The sequence below is a fragment of the Pinus tabuliformis genome, chromosome J (genome assembly GCF_031772625.1).
Source record: "Pinus tabuliformis cultivar Carrire ecotype Pingquan chromosome J, CPIR1, whole genome shotgun sequence".
NCBI lineage: Eukaryota > Viridiplantae > Streptophyta > Pinopsida > Pinales > Pinaceae > Pinus > Pinus tabuliformis.
In genome coordinates, this window is record NC_142295.1 from 1,641,280,967 (window position 1) to 1,641,303,713 (window position 22,747).

At 39.3% G+C, this 22,747-nt stretch overlaps 1 protein-coding gene across 2 annotated transcripts in view; it reads left to right on the forward strand.

The window, feature by feature from the left end:
- LOC149233824 (uncharacterized) overlaps positions 1-22,747 on the forward strand; it is a 337,293-nt gene that overhangs the window by 74,584 nt on the left and 239,962 nt on the right. The gene's annotated exons all lie outside the window — the stretch shown is intronic.

The following is a 22,747-nucleotide window of genomic DNA, read 5'->3' on the forward strand; positions in this document are numbered from 1 at the left end:
ATCACTTCTTCTTCTTCGTAGTTCAGCAGAGCAGTGCATGGATGTTAGAGATGGTACAGATTGGCAGATGGATTCTTAGGTGGAGCTCTCCCTAGTTGAGAGGGAGTGTTAAAAATGGTAACTAGGGCCAAACTCCACATGGGTCATCTTAGTTATGACAACTGATATTTTTATTAGATTCCTCTCTCGGAGAGGTGTGGGATTGATCTAAAGATCATCTGATTCTGACATGTACAAATGAAGATATGAATTTATTTATATTATGGACAAATTGTCAAGGTCGGAGCAAGCAAAGCAGGCACAAAAGCCCCCAATTAATCCTCAACGTTGCATATAAAAAGGAGGCATCAAGTCATTTTCACCATCATCTCATCACACATATCTCTCTCTCCTCTTGTGATTGGGCACACTATTCGAGGTAGTCTTCTCTCTCTCCACACCTGTGAACTAGGGTTTCTGTTTGACTGCGTTGACCGAGTTGCTGGGAGGCTGTTTCACTGTGTTGAATTGATGCGTTGACCTATTTTGACTTCGGTTTGGGTGAGGAATCTCTGTCTAAGCAGGTCGCAATTCTGGGCACGAAAATCAAGGAGTTTTGACCAACGTTGACTGTGGTTAGGGCTGACCGCAGGTTGACTGTTTGACTAGACTTTGATTGGGCATAATTCGACTGTTTTGAGGGTTGTTTCATCTTTCTGTTTGGAGGCCGAAGTTGACCGAATCTTTGAGGGTCAAATCTACCCTGTTGACCAGCGTTGACTTTTCTAGTTAGGGCTCTTTTGCTGTTGTTATAAATCATCAGAATTTGTAAATTGTACTATCTCTCTTTGCTGAACTATTGAAGACTAAAAGAAGATTTGATCAAGGGTTTCCCCACATTGGGGTTTGTCCCTGGCTGGTGCCACATCTTATGTCTGCTTGTCTTCTACTGTTTATGTTTATGTTCTATCAACATTTTACTTACATATTTATGTGATTACTAAACTGAAATTGATATTGGGCTCATAAAGAAATTGAAGGAAAATTTCTCTAAAGCATAGAACATACGATTGTTGCCCAAAATTAACAAAAATTTTTGACTCAAGAAAAATATTCTTTTGACACGATAAACCCTAGAAGCATGAAGAACATGCTTGATCTAGATGACCATCAAAATGAAGCATGAAACCCATGCTTTAAAATCATACTTTTCTTTCTTCCTTTTGTAACATAAGATATACATAATGATTTCAGTACATAGACAATTATGAAGACTGAAACTAGTTACATTTTCCGACACTCCCTTTTAACTAAGGAGGTATTCATAATTGTGTACTTGGTACAAGGTTATTCTCAAACTAAAGATTTCTCATAAGAAGAGTCGGATTGGTAAGTCACCTTTAAGCATCAACATTATGACCAACATTGTCATCATAGTAAGGCCTTAACTTGACAAGCTCTTTCTTCTACAAGAGCGTAATGTTGGGAGGCTTTATATGAGATACCGCATTACCTCTTCAAGGTACATACCCCATTTGGATGTTCACTAGGTATGTCCTTTTAAGACTATTCTTATCTTGGTTCCTAATCCTCAAAGAATATTGGTCCTCTTCTACCACTCTTGCCTTGGATACCTATCCAATCCTCAAAGAGTGTCGGTCCATTTCCTATCTTGGATTTTTCTTTCCTTAAGGAATCCATAGATGCTTATCCAATCCTCCATCCACCATCCTCTCTCCATGGCTTTTGCTTAGACTTACGACCATTAGTCATGGTCAAGTGCATGACACATGAAGAAGAGAATACAAATGTGATGTTTATCATCACTCCCTCTCAACCAAAGAGAAGATCCCTATTCCCATTTGATTTAGGGAATAAATCCTTGCTCCTTCACAAATATTAACGAGACTTCATATTCCCTCTAGGAGATTCTTTCACTTCCTTTCAATTTGGAAGTCATAATCACAAGCTTTATAACTTTGTCTTAATAAATGTATCAACTACCAGTTCTTCATGGGGATAGTTGCATGGCTCTTTCTTTCTTTTGCATCTCATTATGTTGAGCTTCTTTCTTCTAGGATATTTTGGAGCCATTCTTCCTTCAATCTTGTGTCAGGGTTCAGGCTATCATCCTTACATATCACTTTCCTCTAGTCATCATTAATGAAGGCATTGTATCGAGCCTTATCAAACTTCAAGCTAGTCATAACTTCTTCTAAACACGAAAGTGAACATGAACATCAGGTTATCTTCTTACACTACTACCTTACGATCCCAAGATGATGATGTAAACATCTCGACTTCATAATTGCCAAAACCATATACTCAATTCATATATTATTTGAATTGAGTTCAACACCAACAATTGAACTTGCCTCAACTGTCATCATGTATTCTTGCAATATCCTTCCAGGTAGCAAAACAATATGTTAACTAGATAACCAATATCAAAAATATTAATATCAGACTTACCTTATCATGATGGCCCTCTCATCAAAGCATTAGCTTACTTGAGTCCTTCGAGATCAACATCCTTTTGCATGATCCATCTCCATATTGTACAAGAATCCTTCTCCATGTTGTACAAGAATCCTTCTCCATGCACTCATCTTAATCTGGGTGCCCATGGATCAAACTTGATTACCAAGCTATAATATCTTCCTTGGAGTTGTTATGTTAACTCCCTTTCTTTCTTTTTGAAGACTATACTTGATGTTGATCAAATGTGTTATATTTATGCCATGTAGTCTTGTAAGAGAGTCTTGATCTCCATTCCAAAGCATGTTAAATTTCCTTGCTCCCATACAACCATCTAGCCATTCTTTCTGGAATGAGCTTCCTTGTTATACTTGTCGAAGATAAGTTTCTTTTCCTAGTAATGGAAAGACTACAACTCGACCATCTGCATTCCTTCATCCTTCAAAAGTATTGTTTCCATACTAGATGGAATATATACTAGTCATGTCATAATGCTCTTTTTAAGAACCTTCCAAAGTGATGGTTCTTAGAGGATCTTGATGATCCCTCTTTGCAAAATTACTATCTCTAACATTATGTTAGAAAATTGCTTGGATGAACAATAATATGCAATATGGTTTCAATCTTCTCATTCCTTTTAAATTAGATGATCTTTCCCAAAGCAATTAATCAAGTAGATTCTAATTTCTCTACTATCATATGCTTCTATCTATGATGCCATGCTTGTTACAAAACCCAAGGCTCTTCTAGGGAATGCAATAATGCATGCTACTCTACTTTATACTTAATAAAAGAAAGACAAATTGCATAAAGAACTTGGTAGGGATGGAGCTTCCTTCAATAGTAAAGATCCTTGGGATCTTCTCCTTTCAGCTTCTTCTTAGGTTCTCCCTTTTCTTCAGCTATGTGAGCTTCACTTCTTTCCTTTCTTTTGTTGTTCACTTTGTTTGGACAATCCCTCTTAAAGTGTCCATACTCATTGCATCCAAAGCATTGAATCTTGGACATATCTGTCTTCTTCTTGGACTTTCCAAACTTCCCTTTCTTCATCTTCTTGGTCCTTGCAATAAAGGCTTGAGACCTTTCATTTGATTCAGTGTCATCCTTTGCCTTGATCCTAGATTCTTCCAAGATACATTGAGCCCATAATTCATCAAAAGGTGTAGTATCCTTCTTAGAGTAGATACTAGTTGCAAAAACTGCTCCAATCAGGTGGCAAAGCATTCAATACACAAATGGTCATTTCAGAGTTGAAAACTGTCTCCCAAGCCCTTGCAACTAGTCTCTTATCTGTGAGATCTTCATGAGATAAGTGGCCATGTCTTCATCCTTTGATTTCCTTATTCTATATAGTTGATTCTTTAAGGAAATCTTTTGACCTAATGTACTTATAGAGTACAACTTTACCAGCGTATCATACATAGCCTTAGATATTTTCAGATCAACAACAAAGGGAACAAGATGATCTTTAATGGAATCAACAATGATCCTTTGAGCCCTCACTTCTCCCTTGTATTTTGCTAACTCTTGAGTCTTCTCCTTGTCTGGTTCAACTACTTCACCAAGGACATATTCCATGACTTCATTTTCTGTGAGTGCCAAGTCAATCCTCTTCTTCCATTCTAGGAAGTTTGTTGATCCAACGAGCTTGTTACTCTCCTTGTAAATGTAGCCATGTGATCTGAAGATAGAAAACGATTTGATACTTGCCAACCAAGAGTTCTCCTTCTTGATGATGTCTCCAACTATCTTGATGTTTTCAAGATTTTCAAAGAGACTTCAACAATGCCCTAAAATGATGACTTCTAGGATGCCTAATAGTGTCTTTGATCAACTTCAAAGAGTGGATGATGATACCAATATTCTTTGATGCTTCCTTTCCTTCAAAGGTGTCTTCCAACAAGCCTTCAAATCGATGATCTTTTAAGAGAGATCAATAATGCAACCTTCCTTAAAGATGATGGAGTCAACTAGAGAGCCTTCAATGAGAGCTTGTAATCTTTTTCCTTAAGCCTTCCTTTGATGAGAGCTAGAAGTAATATACTTCCTTCCTTCAATGAGAATTTGATCCTTCTAAAGATGATGAGGTCTTCTTTTTGCCCTTCCCTATGTCCTTAGCAAATGATTCCCCTTGACAAACAAATCCTTCAAGATGATCTTCTAGTTGCCTTCTCTTGTTCACCTTAGCTCTCATACTATGTTGGAGAATGTAGTAGGGCAACGATTAATTCAATTTCTCCTTAAACTTAATAATTGCTTGTGACTTTATTTATCTTCTTGTGTTTCTTTATTAGATCTTTTCATCAAACAATTATCAAGAGCAAAAACAATAAAGAGAATGGACACAAGATATAGGCTCCAATCCAAGGCTAAACCCGTCCAAGGGGAAAACCCGAAAAATCTATTCTCTTCTTATAGAATCTGCTTCAAATGAGAAAACCAAGACCTAAACCCTAGATCAAATCCTCCTCCAAGCGCCAAGTCAGCGCTTTCAATTATGCCAGAGATCAGCCCAATCAACAAGGATCAAATCTGCTTCAACCAACTTCTAGCTTCCACTTTGGCTCCCAACTTTGACCTGCAATCTTCGGCCCTGTAGTAGCTGCAGAAACCCTAGTTTTGGCTTCCAAGAACTTCTTCCTCAAGCGAGACAATATCTTCAAAGTCAACGAGAGTCAAAGCTATATTAAGACAATATTTCGGCCCTCTTGCACCTTGGATCCGAAATTTTCGGCCTCCTGCAATTCAGACTTGCAGTAACCCTAATCCTTCGCACATGTGAGAGAATAATGGCCCAAAAACAAGTTTTTCTTGATTTGCTAGACTTCTTGCTTTCTTGATCTTCGCTCTTGCTTCCTTGATCTTACTTACTCTAGATCGAACTTCTTGATGAGAGAGATCGAACTGGTGATCAAATGAGGTTGACGCTGCTTCTATTTATACACATGTGGGGTTCGAATTCCTTCTTTTAGGCTGACTTGTCAATGCCAAGGCCGACTTGTCAATGCCAAGGCCGACTTGTGCTTGGAGGTTTCTAGGACCTTCTAGACTCAAAATTAATATCTTTTACATGTTACAACTTGCCCAATAGGGTCTTATACAAATGATTTGACTCAAGAAAAATATTCTTTTGACACGACAAACCCTAGAAGAATGAAGAACATGCTTGACTTAGATGACCATCAAAATGAAGCATGAAACCCATGCTTTAAAATAATATTTTTCTTTCTTCCTTTTGTAACATAAGATATACATAATGATCTAAGTACATAAACAATTATGAAGACCAAAACTAGTTATATTTTCCAACACACCCCAACCCATTCGATTACCCTCCCATTTCCATAGGAGTGTATAGAGATCTATCTAGAGTTTCTTTATTTCTTTCAACCTTGGATGCTAGGAGTATCCTTTGCTCCTAATTCCTCCTAGGATCATACGGTCAGATCCATCGCTGCTTCCAGGGGACTTTAACAGTGCATTAGTGCCCAGTTTGCCTTCCTCGCCATTGGTCGTCAAACCTACGAGCCTTTGACATGTTTAGTTCCATCCCCAGACCTTGCTATCTCATTCACTAGTTTTTCGGAAGGCTATTGATTATTTTGTTTCATGCCACAGTCTTTCATATGAGTGACACAACAACAACACTGTTTGTTTGTTTCTTTCCTTATGTTATTTTCAACATTTTCTAGGAGCTGTGTTTGCACACCCACATTATATTCATACTGACTGTACTCTTCTTCAATCCTATTGGCCTACTTTTGTGGTCATTTGTTGGACATCAATAAAATTATCTTATCTTTATCTAAGTGATTGTTGAGGTTCGTTGCCTAGGGTTTCATAAGAGATTAACACCCTAAAATCCTAGTTACATTTCTGAAGTGTTTTTATTGCATATTGTCCATATTTAGAAGTGTTTAAAGTTGTCTTAAGTGCTGCAAAAAGTTTTATCTTGATTTTGTCACTTTTCATTTTTTACTTCAAGGAGATTGGACCCCAAGTTTATGCAAGTTTGGGTCTTTTGCTATAACTTGTTAATTACTTGCATTCTCATCATTGTTGGGTTGTATTTTCACTTATATTTCATTCCCCAAGCTCAAGAACCCAAGGATCCATCATCCTAGTGTGTTTCCACACTTTCGGGTTGCTTCAAGGACACTCCAAATCTGGTATTTCTGCATTTTCTAGTTGTTTTGCAGGTTTTTGGAAGTCTAGGACAGTAGTAAGCTTGTCCAAAAGCGGTTACAAATTAAGTGGCAATCACAAATAACTATCTCACTTGGTATTTGTACCTTTCCTTTACTCTCAACCATCAAGGTAACCATTCGTTGAGTATTTTGAGTGAGTTTTGTTTGCTGGTTTATATTATTTGCAATTGTATATCATATATCAGATTATGCATTCTATTTCACTTAACTCCTAATCCTTGTGTCATTGTAGGAGTTGGCCTAAAGTGAGAGGAGATTGTGCTGAGATGAGAGTAGGTGCATATCTTGTGTGCTTATCACTTAGCACCTTACCCAGATCTTGCTGAGGTTGCTACTTCGGCAGTAACAGTGCACATTGCATACACTGAGAGACTATTTTCATATTGGTCTCGTTTCTTCATAGGATACAATTTTTAAGGGACTCACAACTTTGACATGGGAGTGGTTATCTTTCTGAGCAATTTGCAAAACATAGGAGATTGTTTTTTCTTTCTTGGCGTCCCACGGTAATGATGATAATGTTGGTTCTCTATGTTTGTTCCTCCAATCTATTGATTTTCCTCCCTTGTTTAGGTACTTTCTTGATGCTCTTCGTCAAATTCCATGCCCCAAGTAGGATTTGAACAAGGTGACAAGAGAGGACATTTATAGATGATACATATAGGTCATGTAGATTGCGCCATCCAAGGACCTCGATTTTAAGATGGTTTTTTTCTATTATTTCATGTAGTTTTGTGATGGACTTATTATTAGACTTGAGTATACTTCGAAGCACTGGGTGCATAGCCTTAGCATTTCTTTGGGCCAATTTAGAGTTTGTTCACATTAGTTTTAGATTGAGTTAGACCATCACATTTCAAGGTCAAAGAGCATATCATCTTTTTCAAATCATCTAGATGACATCAAATCTGAAGAACCCTTGATCTTTCTTTTCCCTATATAATATCATATTTGGGGGAGGTTCATAGAGTCAAGAGGTTCTATTACTACTTTTGGATCAAATAAAGATAAAATAAGATATGATAAGTTTATTAATGTCCAACAAGTGATTGAAAGTAGGTCAATGGGGCTACTTAATACAAATGTGTTGATAGAAAGTGGGAGTGCTAAGGTCACTCCTATAAAAAGGAGGAAAAACATAGCTTGTCTATAAGATCTAAGTTTTAAGAGTGCAAAGCAAAAGCAGAATACAATGCTTAGGAAGAGGGTACGTGGAAATATGAAGAAGTAGAGTGGAGGTTTTCTTCCCCTAAAATAAACTCCGCCACTAAATTTGAAAGTTTCTTTGCCATCCAAGGCTAAAGAGAAGATGCTTTAGATAGAACACTAGTTGGAAGAACTAGAGATGGCTTGAGGATGTCTCTTTGTCTATAAGAGGTAGCCTATAGTCGAGCTTTGGAGGAGTTGGACTATTTGTCGGTCTTTTGTAAACTATCTTGGGATCAAAGTCAACAACTCTGCATGGTCTTGCTGGAGGAGGGTGGACAACTCCTCAAATTGAATAGATTTGGGAGATGAGATGGTACTGCTTTTTGCCTTCTTCTTTGTCTGTCCACTCGGAGCATTGTAAAGAAGCATGTGATTATTTGACTAATGCTTGGTTGGGCAGTGGCCAAAGGATGTAAGATCCAATTTTGAGGGTCTCTCTCATGTATAAAGCCAAGTATCTCTGTTCTCAATACCAAAAGAATGTCAAGAGGGAGTTATGAGCCTCCTTGAACAAACAATAATATTGTTTGGTATCTCATGAGTCATGGTATTGGGGACATTTGAATACAAAGTGTTCCTCCATATCAATCTATTGTTTGTGATAGAGTTGACATAATTTGTCCTCTCATGGAATATAGTGTTTAGCTTCCACTTGAAGTTGATGAGAGCCCACTTGAAACTGGCCTAAGGGTATCTTAAGCCCCTACATTTTATGTTGAAGTGTGTTAGTGGGTTGAATTATAAGTCAACTCGTAAGCTTCTAGGAAGTGCTTTGCGTAGAAGGCCATCTTGGACTTCAATCCCCTAGAAGGGCGATCCAAGTGATCTAGGTATACTTTCTATGAATATCTTATATGAAAATCTGTTTCATCCCTTGCTTCGCTGACAGGATGTGGTGTGGAGGATTTGAAGAGTACTTGAATAAGGGAAGGCCGTCCATTGATATGCTCGCTAGTTGTAGGAAACAAGGTACCTTTGAGAATGAATAGTCTATTGTATTCTCCCTAAGGGATGGACTAGGCAATGACATTTGAAGAGTAGTAGGAAAGCTATGGATATCTATTTGTTTTGACAGCCATGTTATCACATATCTAAAGATGATGCGACAACTATACCAATTTGAAGAGAGCCTTGATCTAGAGGGGGTATGTCCCAAACTTTGCTTGATTAGTGGGCTAGGGCACCACCTTCTTGCATTTGACCATGTGGTTAAGTAAGAGGGTTTGAGCTCTCCGAGACAGGGCCCAATCTGACTCTAGTTGGCTAGTCCTCCACATCTCTTTACCGTATAAGTATGCGTGTATGATAATGGAGTCCATAATGTCCAACTTGCACAAGATGTCGTAAAAATGGTGCCGACAACATTGTCTCTCTAAAAGGTGAGGGATTCATACTTGTTATTGATTTGATTTTGGAAATCTTGCCTTAGTTTGAACTTGAGCCCCAAACCTTGAACCCTATGCTACATTAGTCACAACTTCCCTCGCTCAAAGTGAAGTGATAATTGGAGAGGGCATTCCTTGAGCTATTGAAGGTCGTAAACTTTGTTTTCCCAAGGTTGGTAATCAATTGCTAAAGTTTGCAAAATTTTGAAAGAGCATCTAGTCGTCTTTGTAGACCCTTGGTGATAGAGCCGAAAGAACCACATTGTTAGTAAGGACAACTATGGAGATAAGGACATGGTGGAGAAGTGAATCATAACCTAGTTGGATGTGCTCATGCAAAAAGGAGTCCAACTTGTTTATCTAAATCCCAAATAAGGTTGGTGAGAAAGGGCACCCTTGCTTCACCCTAATGGTGCTCCTAATGGACTTTGTCAGTCCATGTCTTGTGCGAAGGTGATCAAGGACAATCTCATAGAGGTGTAATGATAACGATGTTGAGAGCCTTGGAGATACCAATGTATCTAATCCTATGGAACAATGCTTTCCTTGGAACTAAGTCAAAAGCTTCTTAAAAGTCTACAAAGTAGCATAAGAATTTCGAAGAGTGGTGCTTGGCTGCCTCAATGGTGGCTCGTAGGGTGAATATATGATCCATGGTTTAATGCATAGTTTTGAGTCCTTCCTATTCTTGAACTTGAAGGTCTCTCATCTCAATCTCCTTAGATAGTTACAAGTGATTGAGAGTGGTATAGAAATTTGAGAGCGTTTGTCCAATCATAATTGTCTTGTAGTTGTTTGGAATAATAGTAGATTCTAATTAGGTGGATAGTATGGTGGGACTAAGTTGATAGAAACCCTGAGTGTACAACATGGTTAAATAAATCAATAATGTGATCCATTAGTGGGTGTATACCATGTTTGAAGAGATTTGCCTAGAACACCTCCTCATTGACAACCTTGCTAGTATTCATCTCCTAGATTGCCTACCTACCTAATGTGTGTGTAGTAGAACATATGGTGAGAAGGAGGGAAGGTGACTAGGACAAGGTGTTGTCTTGGGAGAGATCATAAGGGGCTATAGTGTGGGTGAACATGGATTGAGTGTCAAGATTGGAAGCGAGGATAGAGTGATGGAGGAAGAGGGTGTGCCAAAAAGTTTAAGGGGAGTAATGGGGTGACACATAATTCACATCTCCTTTGTGATATGAAGAGGCATTTTTGTAGTGGAGGAAACATTAATATGTTTTTTGTATCAATTAGTAGGAGGTGGGGTTGTGGATGAAGTTGTGATGGAGATGTTTGTGGTAGGCTTTGCACTTCTAGTTATGCCACTTGTTCATGGGACTGGATTTAGAGCTTAGAAGCATGCGAAGGTGAACTTGTGGTGTGGGGGTCAGAGCTAAGGGCTACTTATTAGATTATTGAGGAGAGACAATCATATTTGGAGGACTCTGATTTGAGAGATAAGAAATTGGCAATGTGGAGAAGTAATTTGCTAAGGTAGGCAACATAGGCCTCTTGGTCCTCATCCTCAAAGGATATGGTGGTTTAGGAGGTGTTGACCTGCCGCCTACACCTACCTACAAGTCAGTGAGAAAAGCCTTCAACCCCACAAGATGTGGTTGGTGGCAGGGAACTCAGAGAAAGGGCTGTCAAACTAATCCCGACTCTCCGTTTAAGCTATCTCCTAGGTTAGCTAAGGGGGGTGGTCCCCAATGAAAAGTTAATTTAAAAAGGATGTGAGTTTTTAGGAGAATTGTTAGAGTTAAATAGATTATCTCTTTAAGATTTATAAGCAAAAAAATGATATGAGCAATAACCATCATAAGATAAGCATGAAATACATAAAAAACCAGTGCCTTCCAAGTATTTGCTCTTTAAGAAATGAAATTGTATTTTGCTTAAAATGAAATAAAATGCTTTCAAATGGAAAGCCAAAATAAACCTGAAAAGTGAAACACTAAATTGTTAGCACAAGATATTATAAATTCTTTCAAGATGAATAAGTCTACAAATCAAAGCATGGAAACTATCTTGCTAAAAATGATACAAAAATAACTCAAATGTTAGACCAAGATGACAACAAAGTATGTTACAAAATATTCTACAAGAGGCTAGGCCAAAGAGTATGAGCAAACTCTCTTCTTTGACTAGCCATGACTTAGCTCTTTTACATGGCTAGATATTGATAAATGAAGTACAATACGTAAAAAATAATTTTTTCCAAGTTTGATATTTTGATGCAAGAAATAAAAGCTTTAAGAAACTTGAAAGAATCCTTGCAAGACACAAATAAGATATAGATGAGACTTTGGAATTCAAAACATGCAGGTTCTCCTTGAATATTTTTCAAGAATGGGTTGATTCCTCCAAGAATTTCCCCTCACACTTGAAAAGTTTGACCAAATAATGATTCATATACAAAACTTCACCACAAATCATTAAATCGACATGAAATTAAATAAGTGCAGTGAAAAGAATTCCTAGAGATACATCTATTATCCACTAGAAGATTTCTTTTCTTAAAGCAAATAATTAATTCTTATGCTAATATGAGATAGCTGCATACTAACATAACTTGAAACAAGCATGAAAAAAATAATGACATGAGGAAATAAATAGAAGCATAACAACAAGTCAAGAATTTACCACACATGCAAGGAGAAGAACACCATCATGCTTTACCCCAAAGACTGTTGTATTATATTGCAAGTAGTGAATACAATCTCGGAGAGTCTCTTCAAGCACAATAGCTCGTATTACATAATTATACAAATGAGAACCCATGGCTCTATTATTTAGAGAGTTGGGAGCAAATGCCAATGAAGAATGACAATGAACAATAACATTGGAGCCAATCCCAATGTAGAAGTGATTAAACAAGTGGTATGAGGTGACACTCCCAAAAAGAAAATTGAATTTGTTGAATGAAGCTCCAATGCCAAGTGTAAAAATCGAATTCTGGCAAGTGAACATCATTTTCTTCTTCTCTTATGTGCCAAATTCGAATTTTATGATAGATTGACAAGTGCATATGGGTGGTAACCCATCTAGGGACAATTTCCCACAAAAATCTCCACCAAATATTCTCCCAAATCCTTCCAAATGTGCATTAACTTCACAAATTCGAATTTCCAAGTAAGCAACTTTCTCCTTTAATGCCATAAATTTGATTTTATTTGAACACATGTCCTTTCCTTGATTTTAGGAGTCCACATCACCTTGGAACTTCACTTTAACTCCCCCATAATTTTCCACCTCATTTCCACAACATTTAGCATGTGTGGATATTTATTTTTCTCCATTTATTTAATTTCTGGGTTAATTAATTGCCAGATTTACCACTAAACCTAAGAAAAGTGGGTTTTGAGAGTTCAAAACATATTTTTAACCCATCAAAGTGTGTCATAGTAGAAAGTTGAAGGTGAGAGGTACAAATTGCATTACTCATACTCCATACAACTTCTTTAGACATCACTTATTACATTACAAATACAATTTTATTAATAATTTCCGCAGTGTGGAAAATCTAAAAAATTAAAAAATGACTACTTGGACCTAACCAAATTCCACGAATTTTTTTATGTGATCTAGTATGGTCATATACATCGATTCTAGACACTAAGATGTGTTAGGGTCTCCACCTTCAAACCATCACCCCGGCTTTGGGGTAAAACGTGAGTGAAAAAACCTAGAAAATTATCCACTTCTGAAAAAGACGGGATAATTAACCAAATAAAAAAACACTCCAAGGTGTACTCGTTTGTTGATCGAGTTCCAGCATCCTAGGCCTGTTACAGACTCAAAAACTCATCATTACTAGTATCACTTATTACAATTCCTCGCAGGGTGTGGAATCTGTGTACAAGAAAGATGATGAGAAGATAAAAGTAGAGTTAAAAAAAACTCTGTTGATTGATGATATCTAATGGTACATGTGTCCTCTGGATCATCCTTGGGTATGGAGTCTTCATATAATCATCAGGTGCCACTCTAGTGGTCAACAGGAGGGACCTCAGGGGTGAGGGGTGGGAAATTGTGAGGAATGTTTAACATGAAGGGAGAAGGAGAGGATGACATGGTTGATTGTAGGTATTGCAGTAACATAGAGTTGGCAGGTATAAGGGATCCTATCCTAGTTGGATAGGATTTAATCTACCACATTAACTCCCCCAACATGACGGAAATACGTGAACTTGATGGAGTTTGGGAAGCAAGGGATGCCATTTAAGATCAACAAGTCGTGGGATTTTTCAATGTGTAGGAAGTGTCTACCAGATGTTGAGAGGGGTTCCATTTCATTATTTGAAATTCGGTGTGTTGACCACTGGAGTGGCACTTGATGATTATATGAAGACTCCATGCCCAAGGATGATCTAGAGGACACTTGTACCATCAGATAGCATCAATCAACAGAGTTTTTTAACTCTACTTCTATCTTCTCATCATCTTTCTTGTACCTAGATTCCACACCCTGCGAGGAATTGTAATAAGTGATACTTGTAATGATGAGTTTTTGAGTCTGTAACAGACCTAGGATGTTGGGACTCGATCAACAAACGAGAACACCTTGGAGTGTTTTTTTTATCCGGTTAATTATCCCTTCTTTTTCAGAAGCGATAATTTTATCGGTTTTTTCGCTCATTTTTTACCCCAAAGCCGGGGTGACGATTTGAAGGTTGAGCCCCTAACACATCTTAGTGTCTAGAGTCGATATATATTACCATACTAGATCACACAAAAAATTTCGTGGAATTTGGCTAGGTCTATGTAGGATTTTTTAATAATTAAAAATTTCCCGCAAAACAGGGTTTTAAAATTATTTTCTATGTAATGATGTAATGATGTAAATAAGTGGCCTTAGGAAATGTCTGGGGCGTGTGACTACTCGAAATTCATCCTCAAAGACCCAACATTATCCTAGGACCCACTTTGAGGGTCAAAAAATGACTTATAGTCCCTCAAAAGCCGATTTTCCTAGTGACAATGGCAAAAAATGAGAAAAAATTCAATAATTGGAAAAATTTATAAATTTTTCCAAAGTCAAGGAAAGTCAAACAAGTGACATGGCAATTTCAAGGAAGGTCAATGATGATGTTGCAATCATGTGGGGCCCACCACATAAAGTACAACTCAAAGTCAAAGGTTCCAAGTACTAAGTCAACAAGGCAGCATGTTGAAATTTTGAGACACCACGAATTATTGAAAAGTGGTCATCTATTTAATATGTTTTAAAGGAATGAAGGGAAAGCTCATTAACGGTTTAAAGGGGGACAATAATGTCACATGGGACAAATCTTGTCCCCCCACTTTGTCCCCACAAAGAAATAATGCGTTCAGAAAGTTATATTAATACAAGCTTCCAGGTCCACGCAAATTTGAGATCAGTTAGCTCATAGCAATCAAGGGGGGCAACACAACCATGTAGGACAAGCCTTGTCTCCCACTAAACACTGCCATCCAATCAGAAGTTATATATCAGCTAACAAGAAGATACGTAGGGCATGTTTGGCAGCCTATACACAGCGCTGTTCAGCGAGGTAACACGCAGATTTATGGAACAGCGTGACACTTGATTGGCAAGGTGTCAAAGCGATTGGAGAGTTGTGTGAGAGTTTGCTCCCTTTACTAACTCCAAATTATACATGTTACGCTACCCATCTGCTTCATGATCCACGCATAGCAGATCAACCTCTACATTGGTAGCTATACACATATTTGATTGGCAACGTTGGTATTTGGTTGCAGATGTGTCAAATCACAGGTTTTAGTTGGAGATTTGTGTGGGAGTTTGTCTCGCGTTTACTTCAGTTATATGCACTTGGCAAGTAGCTCTCACACTCATCAACAATTAATAAATATGCACAACAGATTTAAAGATATTCGATGGATAGTCAAGGAGTCAAGGTTGCCACCTACAGCTAGTCATCTTGCCACTTGTGATTTGATTTTCTACATTGGGATTGTCAATCCATCTCCACTTGTCATTGGAATTTTCTTTGGGATAATCTCCCATTTTATTATTTATAAGAGTCTTGAGCTCTCATTTGATCATCATAGAACGAGCTGTTGGGCTTGCGGAGACTGCTAGATTTTGTATTCATCTTTCATATAATAAAAGAGACTTTGGGGTACTATTGTGTTGGTGTTCTCCTTCCATTTCTTGAGGTGATCTTATTTCAATTGTTGTGCTTTACATTCTACATGTATGTTGGATTCTGCTAGTTATCATTTTGCCACTTGTTTGGATTAACATATGCACGCTATCTTGTATGGTTTTTGGGTTAGAGAAATACTCTAGGAAGAGGAGCACTAGAAGATTTTTGGTGAAATCTCTAGCCTTTTCCTCCATTGTATAATTTAATCCCTTATGATTGCTGGCATCTTTTTTCAAGCGTGCATAGATCTTTAGATTTGGTTGAAGGATTTACTTGGGTGTGGGGTATCTCTCCAATAGACGAACTAACTCCCAAGATCAAGAATAGAAGGACCCAATCGGTTTGCCTCAAGGATCTGATCAAACGATTTTGAAAGAGGGAGTTTCCTTTCCTCTAGCCTACTAAGATCACATAAATTTAAATTAAATATTTTTCTTGATCAATATCTTGTGCTTTCAAGGATTTTATTTGCTACCTAGAGCATTGTTTTAACTAGACACGTATGGAGTTCTACTTGCATGTCTTGATCTAGTTCTTGTACACTAATTGTAGATTATCATTTTGACTATTTCGTGTCATCTTTGTCTCCATTTTAGGATTGCTTTGCTTTCAATTTTTGAAGCATTCTACTTTTTTTTAAGAAAAATACAATTTCATTTCTTAAAGAGAAAATACTTGGAAGGCACTAGTTGTTTATGTATTTCATGCTTATCTTATGATGGTTATTGCTCATATCAATTTTTGCTTATAAATATTAAAGAAATAATCTATTTAACTCTAACATTTCTCCTAGAAACTTACATCTCTTTTTAACTTAACTTTTCATTAGGGACCACCCCCCTTAGCTAACCTAGGAGATAGCTCAAACGGAGAGAGTCGGGATTAGTGTGACAACCCCTTCTCTGATTTCCCTGCCACCAACCACACTTTGTGAGGTTGAAGGCTTTTCTCACTGACTTGTAGGTAGGTGTAGGCGGCAGGGTCAACACGGTGCAAAGTCATGGATGTTGGCTTGTTCTCTTGGAGGCAAGGAGCATCCTTTGATTTGTCATGTAGTGGTATTTGTCAGGTTATGGGACAAATATTAAATTCCTTCAGAGTATGACCTCTTTTAAAGTTGATTATTGGATGATGTTAACATACAATTCCTATTAGGGATCCTTGTTTGAATGTTTGTGGAAGGAAAAATCTAAAGAAGTGGGAGGGAAGTAAACAAACTACAAAGTAAATGTGGTAGGGAATGGGGTACATATTGCTAACTTGGATAAATATGAATTTGTCGACCTTCTTTGAGGTGACCACTATAATTTTGCTCCGAAGGAAATCATGATATAAACAAGTCACATTTCTCAACTGCTAGACAACTCCCAAGCTTTGGGTACATTGCTTGCATGTTGAGAAGAAATGATACCTTAGATATTTCAAGATAGTCTTGATTGGGCTTGCATGGGTCTCAACCATGAAGAGAATTTATGATGATATTAGTGCATCGTAAATTGCTCATGGGGGAGAATGTTTTCAACATCCAACGAGAATCCCTAAAACCCCTCGCCTTCACCCATTAACTCATTAGTTGGGGAATTTAAGGAAAATCCACCTCAAGGGAGGGGAATTTCGAATGCCAGGCCTAAGATCTCTAATGACTACTCATTTCCTTATTTGTTGTGTTGCTACCATCTATTCATTGGAGTGCTTGAGCTTCGTGATATGGGATCTTGTGAGATCCCTCTGGTGGAGGGAGAATAACTATTAGTTTGCTCAAAGGGCTTGTAGATGGTCTTCCACCTACACTGAGTTGGAGGAAATTACTAGAATATGAACCAAACCAAGCTTTCTCTACACTGATATTGTGTAGGTCCAAAGTCTCTTGATGGAAGGGGACTCCTATTTTCATGGGGTTTGGATGTGCTGCTACAGATGAAGGGTGTCCCTTCACCTTCAGGTTAAACTCCTAAGACCTCCTTGTTTGCTCCTTGTTAAGCTTGGCTTACACTAAGTCCTCAATTGTAGGGAATGGGTGGGTCTTGTGTCTCCCTCGAACAACCTTTTTCCAAGATTTGAGTTGAGTCTCGGTTTCCTGTTGGGAGTGAATCTCACCTTGATTGTTTTTTAGTTCCAAAGTTTTACATGCAATGAGTTGCTAGGTGGTTGGAGGGTTTCTTGTTCTTTGGTATCTTGAACTAGTTATGTGATAATAAGATTCTCGACCCACTTTTGAAATTCGAATTGTGAGGCGGTGAACCTTACCTTGTAATTGGCCACCTCATTAGTAAATCTTGAATTTGTCATTCCTATTGTTGCACAAATTTCTATGCAAAATCCTTGTCGACTTTCCCAACATGCTAGAACTTGCCTTGTATACATTCCATCACTATCTTCTATTTTGGGTTGTTGTTGCACCCTTTGGGATGCCACCACGAGGGACAAGGTGGGTTGGATGTGGGCCAAATTTGGCCCTATTTGAGGAGGTGAGGTTAGGGTCAAGGGGCTTGTTGTTAGGTGAAGTGGGGATAGGACCGTAGGTAAAGGGGTTATGGTTAGGTGAGAGACTAGGTTGTGGTAAGATGGGGATGTATGAGGCGGAAGGGAGAAGGAAATGGAGGAGTAGGACACAAACGAGGATGAGATAGAGGGAGTGTACGACAGGGATGTGAGTGAAAGGTGAAACGTGAAGGAAGACAGGGTCATTGGGCAGAAGAAATGGAAAAAAAGGGTAGTGGAGGAGAAGAAAGGGGAGAGGGGGGAAGGGGAACGAAGGTCATGGTCGTGAAATGGAGATGGATAGGTATACTAGCAGGGTAGAGGACGTGGGTGGGGAGAGATTTGTTGGTAGAGGGGATGACTTAGAGATGGTAGGTCCATGGCTAGAGAAGAGGATGCATGCAGGGTCATCATGGTAAGTAGGTTGGGGATATCATTGGTAGTAGTTATCAAAAATGTCCCTCCAAAACCCTAGAAACACCGTTCAATGTTTTAGAAACAGAAACAGGTACAAAATGACACGGAAATGACATTTAAACGTTTTAGTTTTTTTGGAAATGCGAGATCCTATTTATGAAACATTTTAGTATTTTTGGAAATGCAAGATCCTATTTCTGAAATGTTTCGGGCATTTTTAAGGGTTTTGGATCCATTTCCAGAGTTGCCTGACTTGGATATGGCATTGAATGCCATGTCTCGTTTGACTTCGCTTGATGATGAGGCAACAATAATTGCATCTTCAAGTGGACAGGCAGCAATGCTCCCACTCATGGAGAGGATCCAAATGTTGATGTGGATCTTAATTTACATGGATGAAGACATATTTGATGATATGTCAATGTAATTTACGATGATGTTTTAAACTTTTGAACAACAAACATTGAATACCATAATATGCCATATGATAGCTCACTGCCAGTCATAGTTCACTTTGTAGTTTGTACTATGTAGTGTGCATTTAGCATTATTAATTCTCGTGGTGATGTTGATGATTGAAATTGGAAACAAAAACTTGATGATATTTTGAATGTTATAACAATTATTAATGATGATGACACTGTTTAAACTTTATGCTGAATTGATGATGATGATTTGTTTATATTGAATTGATGATGATGATTATGTATTTTTAAATATAGAATCTAGATTCTAAAAGATGAATGGTAAGGCGAAATTTTTCTTTTGTCATATATGTCTATATATATATATATATTTTTTTTTTTTCAAAGAAAAAATCGTAATCTTTCATTATGAGGAAAAATTACATGTAGTAGATCCTTGTTGGCATATGCTGTATTTGATGATTATATAGACCTTTGTACAATAAAATAGCTGTAACAAAAATATGGCCTTGCCATTTCCAATAAAAAAGGACTTTGTCTCTTTTTTCAGCAGAAAATATAAATATATACATATTGTTGTGGCTATGCATTTACTCAATAAAAACACACTGCCTATAATGAGATAAACGCTGCAACAAAAGATTTTTAATGACAAAGCGATCCAGTCTTCTGGCGAGGGCGGCCTCCCCAACCCTTCTATTCCTCCATGTAGGTAGAGGCTTATTCATAGGAACATCTGTAAGCTGGGCCTGCTCAAGGAGGTTTTCCATGGTATTTGAGAGTGGATCAATCTGAGCCGATGATCCCCAGGACTCACTGTAACCAATGGAAAAGTTAAGATCCCCTCCCAAAATGAGGTTGTCAGCAGAGGACAAGGAGAGATTGAGGAGGTGGTTCCAGAAGGCCTCCCTCCCTTGGCACGGCCCATAAACATTCATGACCCGGAAATCCATTCCCAATTCCGCTGAGAAAAAATCGAACCCAATGTATCCCTTTCCTCCCCAGGTCGATTTGGGATTTACAGAACGGGGATTGTATCCCAAGGCCAGGCCACCTGATCGGCCCGTAGCATCCAGGGCAATGAACACCCACCCAGGGCATATAGCCTGCAGAATCACTATAGTATGTTGAGCTTCCCCTAGGGTTTCTTGTAGGAGGATTAAATCGACCGGTTCAACAGTGAATAGTCTGCGGAGGGCTAGTTTTTTGGGGAACTGGCCAAACCCCTGCAGTTAAAGGAGAGGCATTTCATGGGGGAACCATGTCTAGGGTTTTCTTTGCTCTAAGAACCCGGTCTAAAGAGGATTGTCTACCCGAGATCACCTCAGCCCCTGCGCGAAGGATAGCATGCGAGAGGTATGATTTGCACCCTCGAAGGGGTTTAATGGAAGATGAAGGGAGAGTCAGGCCAAGGCTTGTGTTCAATAGATGAGTGTCCCCAATGGGGGTTCGCGAACATAGATTATAGGAATGGGGAGGTGTCGAGGGAGATGGTGGGAGTGAGGGGGGTTTCTCTAGGTGGGTAATGGGGGAGGTGGTGGAATCTACCAAATGGTGGGGGAGGAGTGTGCAGGTAATGGAGGCAGGGGAGATGGAACAATGCGAATTCGATGCAGAATGCATATGCTCAGCAGAAGATGCATTGACATAACATAGATTAGAGGATGAGAGAAGAGGAATACCCACTGTACGAGTCGCTTCGGCAGCTACCCTAGCTCAAGTCAGAGGAGGGGATGGCGGCCCCGAAGGTGTTCCTGAGTCGTGCTGCACCGGCCTGGATGTGGTCGCCTTTCGGGGTGGATCAAGGGTGGCCTTTGGATGCTTCCTACTGTTGACGGAGGTTCCTTTGTCGATGCCAGCTTCATGTCCTGCTGCCGTTTCTTAGGCTTTCGCAACCAGAGGGCATTCTTTGTATAGATGCCCAACCATATGACACCTTCTGCATCTAAATGGCACTCCCTCATAGTCCAAGATCTGTACCCTAGTGAAATTTCGCCATTGTAGGGTTATCCTTTCTTCCAGACCCTCCCGAGTGTCCAGGTGCACTAGAATGTGGGCTTATGTTCGGTTTTTCGATTGGACAATGGATTTGTCATAGTCCAGAAAAGTACCTAGGGTATTCCCTATCTTGATAAACACCTCTTCTGACCAGTACTGTAGAGGTAATCCTGGCAACCTCACCCAGAGAGGCCCTGCTCCAATCTGCTCTCTTTCAGGATCGAATAGAGGGCTCCATCTTTTGAGCAAAACCGACGCCATCTCTATGTGCCAAAATCGAGCTAGAGCCAGGTTCATGTATTCTTCGAGGGCAAGTGTAGCGCGAACCACCCATGAGGTAGAGTTTGAACCTCCGGAAGCTGAAGAAAGATCTACCCCCAAATCTCTTTCACCCATTGCCCTAATCGATCCGCTGTGTAGGTTCTGCGGCAAACCCTCCCCACCAATACTTTGCTTGCTCTGTCGGCGACATCACCCATGGTGAGACCTTCGCCAAACTTAATAGTGAAATCCTTTCCGGATGCCTTGATGCACTTAGATTTCTTCTTCCTGGTCCGTGGCGCAGTGGGATGGTCCGGTAACGGATCCGAGGGATTTTTTGATGCTGAGGGAGGCTCTACCGACCTAACCCTAATAACAGGGGTATCAAAACAACTTGATGGGTGTGCGGGATCCTGAGCTTTTACACCAGATCCGGGGTGTTGAGGCAGTAAATGAGTTGAGCAGCTGCTTTTGAAGCAGGTCCAGGGCGGGGAATAGGGTTCTGGGAGAAATAAAGGTCAGCGGGAGGTGCAGGATTGAAGAGTGGAGATGAGCATGAAGCGAGAAGGTTGAGGGTAGCAGGAGACAAGGGCGGGCAGTCGAGCGCAGGCGAGTCGATGGAGAGGGAGTTGAAGCGAGGGTGATGTCCTTTTGCCCGAGAAGGGAGATCACCGGCCCCAGTATCGAGCAGGACGAAGCAGTTGTAACGGTAACCGTTTTAGGGTTAGGGTTTGAGAAAATGACCTGTTCCGAGAAGAGATTCGGCGAGTAGTCCACAACATCTAGCTCCATGCCTTCCATGCTATTCGCTGAAAACGACAGATGGGTAGGTTGAGCAGGCAAGGATTGGCGTGCTGTAGACTGAAAGATGGGTGGGGACTACTACGAGTGTAGGCTGCAGTTACCCGTGGTCATTGTAGCAGCTAGTGTAGACGCAGCAGCGATCTGTCCTTTCTCCTTTCCAAATTCCATCAATAACTATTTACCAGGAAGTATGTAATTCCAAACTAGGAAAATACTTAGAGGGGGGGTCATATATATATATATATATATATATATATATATATATATATATAGATATATATGTCGTTTCCTTTGCTGTATCATATCCGGATTTTTTGAAAATTCGCTGTATCCATTTCAAACCCTATCTCCGTATCTGTTTCAATGCAACTTAGATGGTAACATCCCATCCCAAGTCCAAGTTGTCCAACTCTTTTCTTGAGAGAAGTACCAGGTCTCAGGAGGCAAATTCTACAGGAACCATCCAAGACCAACCCTATTCTGTCATTCACTTCTTTCCCTCGACCTTGACAATGGGTTATTATAAACAACTTGTGAATTTCCATGCAACATCGTTCTCCTAGATTGGTGCAACCCACATTTCTTGTAGACCTCCAATGAACAATCTAATGATCACCACGGTCTCGATAACACCATAGTTTAGTGGCTTTGCCCTTCATCAACCAGAGTACTTAGTGCTCCATTCTTAGATTCTTCTCGATTGCATAAAATGTGAGGAGAGTTGTGGACATTCGAGTTCCACCCATGATCACATGTCCCAATCTTGTCAATCCATGTTTCTCTCTAGAATAGATTATTAGACAATGTATTGGTCCCTTAGTGGTTATTTGTGACTTTGTTGGGGAGTTGTTTTCTTCTTCCTTCCTCATTCTATGTTTACTTTTAGTTGTAATGTGCCTTGGTGTTCATATTTCGTTTTAGGTTCCAGATAGGTTTTGTATCCA